Genomic DNA, 10825 nt, shown 5'->3' on the forward strand with positions numbered 1-10825 from the left:
CACCTGTAATCCCAGCACTTGGGAGGCTGAGGCAGGAGGATAACTGCAAATTCCAGGCCAGCCTGGACTACTACATAGAGAGTTCAGGATCAGTTTGAACTACATAGCAAAACTCTACCTCAAAAATACCAAAAAGAAACCAAAACAAAAAAAGAATTAACTTCATAATCAGTTAATAAGATGCCTTGTTTACAGGAACCATCAAACCCTGAAAAAGCTCTGTGTTGTCTGTCCTCTGTAGGTGACAAGAAAAGTTGCCATGTGAAACTGGGAATCACTGATGTCCATAGAGTAATAGGATCTAGGAGGAGGAGGCCAGGTGGCAGCATTTAATCATTAGAGACAAGATACTCAGATACAGTTACCACACTACACAGCACAGAAGTGTTAATCAACTATTTTGACACAAGAGATTCGTGGCTGTACTTAACAATTACAAGATCCCTGGTGAGGAGTTAGATGGGCAGCCTATTAAATGTTTGCTTCAGAAAATTTCTAGGACTTTAGATAATACACTTTATGCCTTTACTTAAAGGTACACATTTAGGAACATTTTGTAAAGCTTGTATTAATTGTATGCGATATGAGGAATTTTAAAGATATTTAAATTCACTTTTACTCTACACTGTGCAACTGTTTTAAGCTGGCCATGGGGACACATGCCTGTCTTCCCAACCACTCAGGAGGTCAAGGCAAAATAATCTCAAGTTTGAGGTAAGTCTGGGCACCTTAGCAAGACTCCACCTCAAAATAAAAAATAGTGTTAAGGACGTAGTTCAGAGATAGGGTGCCTCTGGGTTTGATCCCAGTACCACAAAGAAAGAATATAAAGTATTTGAAGATGATCAGTACATAAATTTATTTTAAAAAGCAGGACACAAAGCAGCAGTATTATATGATTCATATTCTAGTAAATATATTTACTATAGAACAATAGTATGTCATGTACTATTTATTTACATATACTATACATAGAGTATAATATATAAAACATGAACTTTTTATTTCAATCAAAATTTAACAACAGAAACTTGCTTTTTACTCCCACCTAAAACAACCAAAACACTGATCAAAATTTATGGAAAGACATAAACTACAAAAGAGCACTCAAAATGAAGCAGGAATTGAAATAGTACTAATTCAATTTTTAAAATTGCACTTGTAGTTACAAGCTTTCTCATTAAAATCAAACTACTCTAGAATCCATTTGAATTCTTTAATGAACTCAACAATTTAGGAAATAAATAATACCAATGCTATGCCAATTCTTGCAAAAATTTGAAAATAATAAAAATAATAAAAGACCACTCATTCTACAAGCTAGCATTATTCTGACAACAAAATCCAATAATGATACTGCAATACACAAACAAAACCATGTACAGGAGAACTAATATCCCTCATGAACATAACTGAAAACGTTCTTAAAAATCTACCAAGCCAAATCCAACAATGTACAAAAGTGGTAATATATTATTCCCAAGTGAGATTTTTCCTAGAAATGTAAGACTGGCTTAACATTTGAAAATCAATAGAATTCCCTATATTAACAGACTCAAAACAAACAAAAAGCACCTATCCCATGTTCATTTCAATGGATGTGGATACATATATATATATATATACATATATATGTATTACCTTTTAGAACAATTTTGGAAAAAATCTAATTATATTTTTAATTTTAAAAACTCTTAGCTAACTAGTAGTAAAAGGAATAGAATTTTCACAATTTATAAAAATTAACTCTTAAAATTTATAGCTAATATTGTACTTACTGGCAGAAGTCTGAATAATTTCTCTAACAACTAGGAACAAGGCAAAAATGTAAGTTCTTATCACTTATTTCAATATTTATTTGTGTATTAAAGATTTAAGCCAGTTTATTAAGACAAAAAAATTAACAAAATGTACCTGATAGGTTTTTCGGCACGGTTAGAGAGACAGGAAATATGGAAGTAAAAAGGCTTTCATTTTAAGGATGAGGAGAGAGACTCCATGACCGCAGGGGACCTGGCTTTCTCTGCCCCACACGCGGTGTGGGGGGCATACATATAGCTTTGGTCTGGGGTGGTACCTTAGGGGGGCATTACTGATGGGCCAGAAGCCGATTGGAACTTATTTGTGTCACAGGCAAATTGCCTAGCGGGGGGCGGGGGGAAGAGACCTCACCTTAAAGCCCCTTGGTCTCGCCTCCCAGCCTCCCACCACTGCAGAAATCCAGGGCAAAATCCTTTCTGTACCCAGATTGGAAAAGAAGTTAAACCAACATTGACTATATTCAACCTAATTCTAAATAGATTCCTACAGAATCTTCAAGAAGAAAAGCTGATAGAACTGATAAATGAATTCCACAAGGTTGAAAGGTACATTATCAATATATAAAAATCAGTTATATTTCTATATTCTAGCAACAGATAATCAGAATTGAAAAATTTTAAATCTTACCATTCACAATAGTAGCATTAGACAATATTTAAAAATGGGAAAAAAAAATCCGATAAAGATCTGTAATACCTCTGTCCCCAAAACTACAAGACATCACTAAAGAAAATATCGAAGTAGGTCTAAGGAGCACATGCTGTAATTCCAGCACTTAGGAGTCTGATGTAGGAGGATCACATGTTCAGGACCGGCCTGGGCTACCTAGTGAGCTCAAAGCCAACCTAGAGCACAAAATAAGGCTCTGTATATTAGCTTTGCTGTCACTGAGACGCAGTACCAACACCCACAACTTAAAAGAGGAGAAATTGAATTTGGCTCATGATTTCTGGGAACCCAGTTCATGGTCGTCTAGCTCCAAAACAGGAATGTCATTGTGGAAGGGCACACGAGAGGAAAGCAGATCACCTCATGGCCTCCAGGGAGAAAGGGAAGAGGAGAGGGAAAGGAGAAGGGAAGGGGAGAGAGGAGAGACAGAGACAGAGACAGAGACAGAGACAGAGACAGAGAGACAGAGAGAGACACAGAGAGAGAGACAGAGACAGAGAGACAGAGAGAGACACAGAGAGAGAGACAGAGACAGAGAGAGAGACAGAGAGAGAGAGAGGTAGAAGAGGAGGAAAAAGAGGGAAGAGGAGGAGGAAAAGAAGCCAGCAGGTAGCAGAGACAAGAATCCACCGTTCCAGGTCACACCCCCAGGAATCTGCATCTTCTAACCAGGCTTACCTCCTCATAGCACATTTAGTTATAAACTCATCACTCAGTCCACAGAGGATTAGAGCGCCCCTATAAGTCCAGGTACCTTTCGAAAGCCATCCCTCTGAACGCATGAGACTTTTGAAGATGTTCTAAATCTAAACTGTAACACTTTGTCTCAAAAAAACCAAAAAGTCACACACAAAGTGTTAATAACCAAAATGTCTTCAGAGTTCTCAATAGTAATCATTGAAGTTAGCAAAAATGAAGAACAACGAGAGAATATTATTTCCAACCTAAAATCCCATCCCTCTCAAACAATTGGTTATGTGTAGGAGTAGAATTAAGACATTTTTAGACAAGTAACATATTTTAAAAATTACCTCCCACGCACTCTTTCTCAGAAAGCTGCTGGAGGACGTATGTCACCAGAAGGAGGGAAGGCACCAGATGGCACATCACACGAGGTAACTGAAAAGAGTTTAATAAAGGACTTTGTGAGGTTTGGATTATTTGCAGGGTTTAGAGAAAGCAGCAAGCAATAGTGTAGCACTCTGAGTTGAGGAATGCCCAAGACTTGGCGGAGTAAAGGGACGGAGTAGTTACTAGAACCAGAGATACAGCTGTGAAGAGGGCTGCAGCTGACAGGGGCTGTGGCTTCAGGTAAAGGGACGGAGTCGAAGGAGTCAGCTCTTCATCTTTACTTTCCTCCCTCACTCAGATCTGGTGCTGTTCCTCCAGATGGATGAACTCAAGCTAAAACCAAAAGGAACCATTCATGGCATACTGTTAGGGAAGGCACACAGCAGAACCGAGAAGGAAAAGATGAGGCTCTTGGGAGAGGGGCTAAGAGCACTGCAGTAAGGGGATATGAGAGCCAGGAGGCGGCGTCCATCCAAGCCTCAAGGCAAAGGAGCTTCTCAAATTGAAACTGAAGCAGCTTGCAGTCTCACTGTTTGAAAGTCCCCTCTATATGCTTTAATTTTGTAACTTGAACAACTATTTCTAAGATGACAATATGTAATTAACTAGTGATTTCCCACTGTTTATTTTTTCTGAAATTCTAACTTGTACCCTTTTTCTGGTTTTTTTTTTTTTTTTCTTTTTTCTCCTTAAGTAAAATTAAAAAAAAAAAAAGAAAAAAAAAGAAGAAACTGAAGCAAAGCCCTGGAAGAGTACTGTGTAGTAGAATTCAGATTAGAAAAAGACATTGGGGGACTATAGGATAATTATCTTAAAATTTGAATAAAGAAAAGGTGAAAAAGTCCTCTTGATTACCTGCTCCATTTAGTGTTCTAACAGATACTTACACATCTTTCTAAGAGTTCAGAGGATAATTGTCATAGTGTATAGCAAACTAAGCAAACTAGGGATTAACTGAGGCAAAATTAATAGTACCAGAAAGAAAAAGAATAGTCTTCTCACTTAGTTCAACTGTGGATAAATGTGCATATAAAAGTTATTTTTAAAAATACTGAGTATTCATCTTTCTATTTTGGCTTCTCACTAGGTTCCCCCACCACTGCCACCAAAAGCACTCATAGGTGGGGCTTTTGTTGGGAGTGGCTGGATCATGGGTATGTGATTAGGATTAGGGTGTGTGATACTGGGATTAAGGGTGTGTGATAACTAAATTGATTTTGCATAGATCTGGGTGTGCGTGGCACCACCCGAAGGACCTATAGTTTATAGATGGAATAAAAGGGAAAGGAAGGCTTACTGCTGCCACTGCTGCTTCCTGCCTCCTGTCTGCTCTGTATTACTGTTTCTCCTCTGCCATGCTTCCCTGCCTTGGAGTGTCGATGTCCGCTCCCGGCCGGCAGGAAAGACACACGACAAGGTCTGGCGGTGGTCAGGCTTTTCTTTATTCTCTCCTTATACAGTCTGCCCTGAAGCCTCTACCGGTCCGCTCTCCGCGGCTCCTTCCGTGCTTCAGTCTCTCTCTCTCTCTCGGGGGTGGAGGCACTGGCTATATATAGGATTAATAGCTAGGCAGACTACCCTGTGAGGCGGGAACTTAGTGGGGTGATAAGAAACAGGTGCCACACAGGCGGGCTCGATGAGAGGGGTAATCTAGCCCAGGCTTTTGTACTTTCCCACAGGCCTCGCAATCACCGCGTCTGATGACTTGACAGTGCCACGGCTCCCAACATTGGAGCAAGCTGACTACAGCCTGAAACTTCTCTCTACAAACTGTGAGCCAAAGTATTTCCTATTTTAGGTGTGGGTGTCAGGTATTTTGTCTTAGCAAAGAGAAAAGTAACACAGAGGGGCAGGGAATACAGAAATATATATGATATAAATAGATGAAATATATAAAATTATATATATATATATCCAACATATAGCAATATCCTATTAATTTGGGCTCTCCAGGAAACCCTAAGCAGTACATGAAATAGTGATTACCAGAGAATAGAGGGAGGAGGTGAATTTAGGGGACGAATAGGATTGAGGATTGCATTTTTCATTACAAATCCTATAAAGCTATTTGAATTTTAAGCTATATGTAGCCACTAATGTGATAAAAATTTAAATTAAATTTTAAAATAGCAAATTAAAATGCGGGCAGCTGTTTTATACCAGGATAGTGAAATAAGCAATAAAACTTTTTTGTTCCCGCCTTGCTCCAGTTCCACAATTTCCAAGTTTCTTCTTCTCTGTGCACCAAGTCCCTCACATTTTATTAAATGAAGATTACTGTATTTTGCCATGTCTCAAGGAAGGAGAAAGAACTAATAAAAATGATTGATAAGTATAAAGAGGCCTGAAAGATGAGGAATCTAGGGCAAGTCTTTTTTTGGTGACAACTGTCTGAACAGGTGATATGAAAAAGAATTCTGGAATACAGGAGCTTAATTCAGAAACTCCCTTCTTGGAGATAGGATTTTATTAAACAAATACTTTCTGCAAGCGACAAAGAGGGTGATCTTCCAAACTTCACTTGACCTGTGGATAGAGTGCTCCAGACAAAAGCTGCTTCAATTAAAACCTAACAGAGACAACAATAAAGCTACCAATAATTGAACAATTGCTAAGTGGCAAATATTGTGCTTTATTTGCATTGTGTCATTTAAATCCTCAGGGAACCTATTAGTTAGGCTACTCTCATTTCCCCTTCAGACAGAAAGCCTGTTAAAGGATGAGTAACTCATTTAAGGAAGTGTCAGGGCCTAGACTGAAACTCAGCTCTGTCTTATTCAAATGTTCAAGCTCTTGTAAACTTCCAGTGTATTTTGAGCAAAACCATAAATAATAACCCATAGAGGATGGGGGTGGGAGAAAATAAGAAATGACAAGAACTGCAAGTCTCAAGGCGAAGCACTCAAACGGAAGAACGTCAGTGAGGGCCACTTAAAACTGCAAAAGAGAGCTGGAGATTTAGCTCAGCAGCACAGCACCTGCTTGGCAAGCATGAGGTCATGAGTTCAATTCCTGGTACCAAAAAAATAAAGAATAAAACTGCAAAAGAATGCCACAGTGGATTATCTCATAGGCACCACTAGAAGAATGAAATTTTTAACTTCTATAAATGAATAGGATAATAAAATTAATTTGCCAAATATTTATTAAATGTCACTGAGTTACATGTTAGTAATATAAATTCTTGGTTTATATAATAAAGTTACAAATGAAGACTTAAATGATGAATTACTACAAAACTAGGTGTCTTTTGCAATCCTGAGACATACTCTCAATAATTAGTTTCTTAGAGGAGATTAATGTGAGTACTAATTTGTCATACATGCTTATTTCAGCAGAGGGCACTACATGACCTAGGTATTTTGAACTTCAGGCAGCAACATCGTTAATAGAAGCATCTTCCTGAACTGTACTCATGATTTTAAAAAGCATATTAGAGCCAACCATAGTGCACACGCCTGTAATCCCAGCACTCAGGAGGCTGAGGCAGGAGGATTGCCACTGAGTTTGAGGCCAGCCTAGGCTACAAGCGAGTTCAAGGTCAGCCTGAACTGCATAGTGAAACCTTGTCTCAAAACAAAACAAAAGCAAAAACCAAAAAACAAAAGCATATTAAATGTTCACAACTGGAATAAGCCATGAAAGAAAGAAAAAAAGTTTTAAGTATGAATATTGGCAAGATCACATGGGTCATTATTCTAGACATTTATATAATTACAGCTTTTTGAGTGATTCTCTTTATAAAATGATGCCCATTATTTAATGGCAAACTCTGCTTATGGTAAACAGGAAATGTGCGTTTAGCACCTTATAGTTGTGAGAGAGGTGGATTAGAGCAGTGCGATAAACCTGGGTCAGAAGCCAGATTCAAGGAGTTGGGGGGATCCTCTCTTTGCCCCACTACTGCCTGTTACTACCTGGGTATGAATGACTTAGGACTCAGTTTCTATTTCCACACTTCTGAGATGGCAAACTCATTTTGAAGGCAGAAATCAGATCCTGCAAGATTTCCACCCCCAAGGTAGTGTATATTTTTCTACCTTAATTAGGATACATTATTATAACACAGTTGAAACATACACCCCCCTTTTTTTTGAGGCAGAGTTTCACCATGATGTTCAGTCTGGCCTTGAATTTTCTTTGTACTCCTGATTATTTGGTTCTAGCACATATTAGATCCTTCCAAAGTTTCTCATTGCCTTCTTATCCTTGAGTTCTGTGAAGAAACATATTATTAAAATAATATGTATTTTCCTGAAAACATCTTGTGTTAATTGTTGTTATTTAATATTGATATACCTTATCCAAGCCCGGTATCATCCCAAAAATAAAGATAATGAAGACATAGAACTGGGGCAGAGCATTCTAGTCACAGAACATGGTGTAGGAAAGAAAAATTATAAGGGTAGCCACCTTCTGTAAAAAGCACCCATTCAGTGGAATGAGACAAACAGCCTTCCAGGGGGGCAGTGGCATGTGTTGGGTGCTAACCTCAAAGATTCTTCAGCCAAAAAATATAAACAACATTGACAGGCAGGAAAGTGCACCAAAAGTTAGGGACTCAGCCCTCCAGGTGCAGATGTTAATTTCTAGAGATTAATTTGGCAATATCTACTACCATTCTTTTTTTTTTTTTTTTGTCTTTTTCCTTTCTTTTTTCCGGTACTGCGGATCAAACTCACGACTGCCTGCTTTCAAGGCAGGTGCCACTGAGCTAAATCCCCAGCCCCTCTACTACCATTCTTAAAGTAGATATACTTCTTTCAGCAGAGATTTACCAAGTCTTTTTTATGTTCTGGGGACTCCTTTTGTACTTGGGAATAAGGTACTAAAAACAAATACCATCCTGTCTGGCCTAGGAAACTTACTTTTTTGTAATTTACTTTTTTTTTTTTTTTTTTTTTTTTTGGTACTGGGAGTCAAACTCAAGACCTCATGCTTGCCAGGCAGGTGCTTAGCTAAATCCCCAGCCCTTAATTTACATTCTTGGCAGTTGGTTAAAGAAGAAATAATTAATCAGAACATAGTTTGTAATTTTTAGGAATTTAACAAAGGAAATAACCAAGCAAGTATACATAGGTGTAGGCATAAGAATATTATTGTAATTATTTACAATGTTAAAAATTAGAACCAAAAGGTCCAGTATTGAAAAATGGATTAAATAAACTATAGTTAAACCCATCCTGTTGTGGTGGCACAAGCCTGTAACCCCAGCACTCGGGAGGCTGAGGAAGGAGGATCACTGTGAATTTGAAGCCAGCCTGGGCTACAAAGTGAGCTCAAGACCAGTCTGACTACATACTGTGACCCCGTCTCAAAACAAACATACAGTAAATCCAAATAATGGAGTGCCGTGTTACAGTGCAGGGGTCGCGGGTGCTGGGAAGGAAATTTAGTGTGTAGCACAGTAGGAAATAAAAACCTCATACAAAAGCCTGTGAAATTTCAGAAACCTGAGGAAAATGAAAAATTTGGTAAGTTTTCAAAGGTAAAAATATTATATATATAATATCACAAATTAGAATAGTTTTAAACTTGTTTTGAAGGCAGAATTCAGAGGTAACTTGAAAGATTCCCATACCCAAGGTGCTGTATATTTCTCTACCTTTAGTAGGATACATTACTGTGACACTGTTGACTTTGTATTTTGTTATTTTAAAGAGAATAAGACCAATCAAAATAAAACAGAATAAAACCAATCAAAACAAACCAGTGTAAATGACACAAAACTTCAAAACAATACAAAATCAACAATAGTTACCATAATGCCTCTTACTGTATTAAAAATAGCTACAGGTATCTTCTAACACAGTAAAAATCAAACAAAACATCAAAATAGAACCAATAAAAACAAAACAATGAATGCAATACAGGACTTTAAAACAAGGTAATAGTAAATCCAAAATGATTATCATAATATATCTTATTCCTTCAAAATAGCTGCCCATACCATCAGACATAATAAAATCAAACAAAACAAAACAGAAAAAAAAAAAAAAAAACCAAACAAACAACACAATGAAAATGATACAGGACTTCAAAACAAGATAATAGGGAAATAACAATAGTTACCACCTTCAGAAGGAAATCCTCCATAGACACTACATTGCATATTGTTATCCTCTGAATACATGACCTGATTACCAGCTTTAGACCTGCAAAGTCAGTGAAACACTAAACACTCCAAGCATTAAATTGTATTTTACTCAATAGCCATCATTGTAACCTGTGTTTCTCAGGATCAGTTGATCACTTATGGCCAAAGGGTACGGGTGGGGCAGTGGGGGTTGGCCCTTCTTGTTTCTCAGCCTGTGTGCCAAAAGAGGCTAGCAACTGGCTGTCCCTCCAGTAGCCCAGGCATGGCACCAATTCACAGGGAAGGCTTGCTTCTTCTTGTTGACTGGCAGTGAGTCATGGGAAAAGGCTGGTGTCTGGCTGGCCCCAGTGGCCTGCACACAATGCCTCTTTTTTTTTTTTTTTTTTTTTTTTTTTTTTTTTGAGACAGAGTTTCACTATGCAATTCACTATGGCCTTGAACTCACTTTGTAGCCCTGGCTGCCATCAAACTCAAAGCCATCCTCCTTCCTCAGCCTCCTGAGTGCTGGGGTTACAGGCAAGCACCACTACACCCAGCACACAGTTCATTTTTTTAAGAAAGGCTTGACCTAAACAGCCTTAAGAAAGGTGACTCCTCGCACCCCCTATTGGAAGGTAAACCCAAGGCCTCCTCACTGAGCCATATCCCCAGCCCTTCTTTATATTTATTTTCAGTCAGGGTCTCACTAACTTACTAAACTGCCAGGCTGAGCTCAGACTTGCAGTCCTCCTGCCTCAGCGTCCAGGGATGAGATCGCACACCCATGCCGGGCTCACAGAAATGGATGAGTTCTCGAAATGGATGAGTTCTTCTGGAAAAGGAGATTTTCCCTGGCCAGCTTAGACTCTAAAGAGTCTAAAGAGCTAGGGACAAAGGCCGTGTAGCAGCTGAGTTCATATCTGCCAGCAGCCAGCAAGGGGAAAGTGGTTTCAGATAGGAGCACAAAAAATACCTTGATGCACATGGAAACTAACTTTTCCCCAGAGCTCTCTAGAGACAAACTCAGTCCAGCTGACACCTGAATTTCACTGTTAATACCTCAAACAGAAAATCCAATCACTCTCTACTCCTACTTCTGATTGTGGAACTATATGCTAATAAATGAGTACTGTTTTCAGCTGCTACATTTGTATGATTTGTGGACAACCACAGAAAAGGAAAGCAGGT

The 10825-nt window shown here is 38.6% G+C and overlaps 1 protein-coding gene across 1 annotated transcript in view; it reads right to left on the bottom strand.

Annotated features, from left to right (window-relative positions):
• The window catches only part of Rabgap1l (RAB GTPase activating protein 1 like), a 718519-nt gene extending 713234 nt beyond the window's left edge, over nucleotides 1–5285 (bottom strand). Inside the window, exons 1-2 of the mRNA XM_063240009.1 lie at nucleotides 4859–5285; nucleotides 3522–3609 (exon numbers count right to left, since the gene is read on the bottom strand). The gene's annotated coding sequence lies outside the window, so the exon portion shown is untranslated. The remainder of the gene's footprint in view (nucleotides 1–3521; nucleotides 3610–4858) is intronic.
• Nucleotides 5286–10825: the final 5540 nt, after the last annotated feature.

The sequence above is a fragment of the Cavia porcellus genome, unplaced genomic scaffold (assembly GCF_034190915.1).
Source record: "Cavia porcellus strain 051 isolate PalLab524CR breed Dunkin Hartley unplaced genomic scaffold, mCavPor4.1 scaffold_29, whole genome shotgun sequence".
Taxonomy (NCBI): Eukaryota; Metazoa; Chordata; class Mammalia; order Rodentia; family Caviidae; genus Cavia; species Cavia porcellus.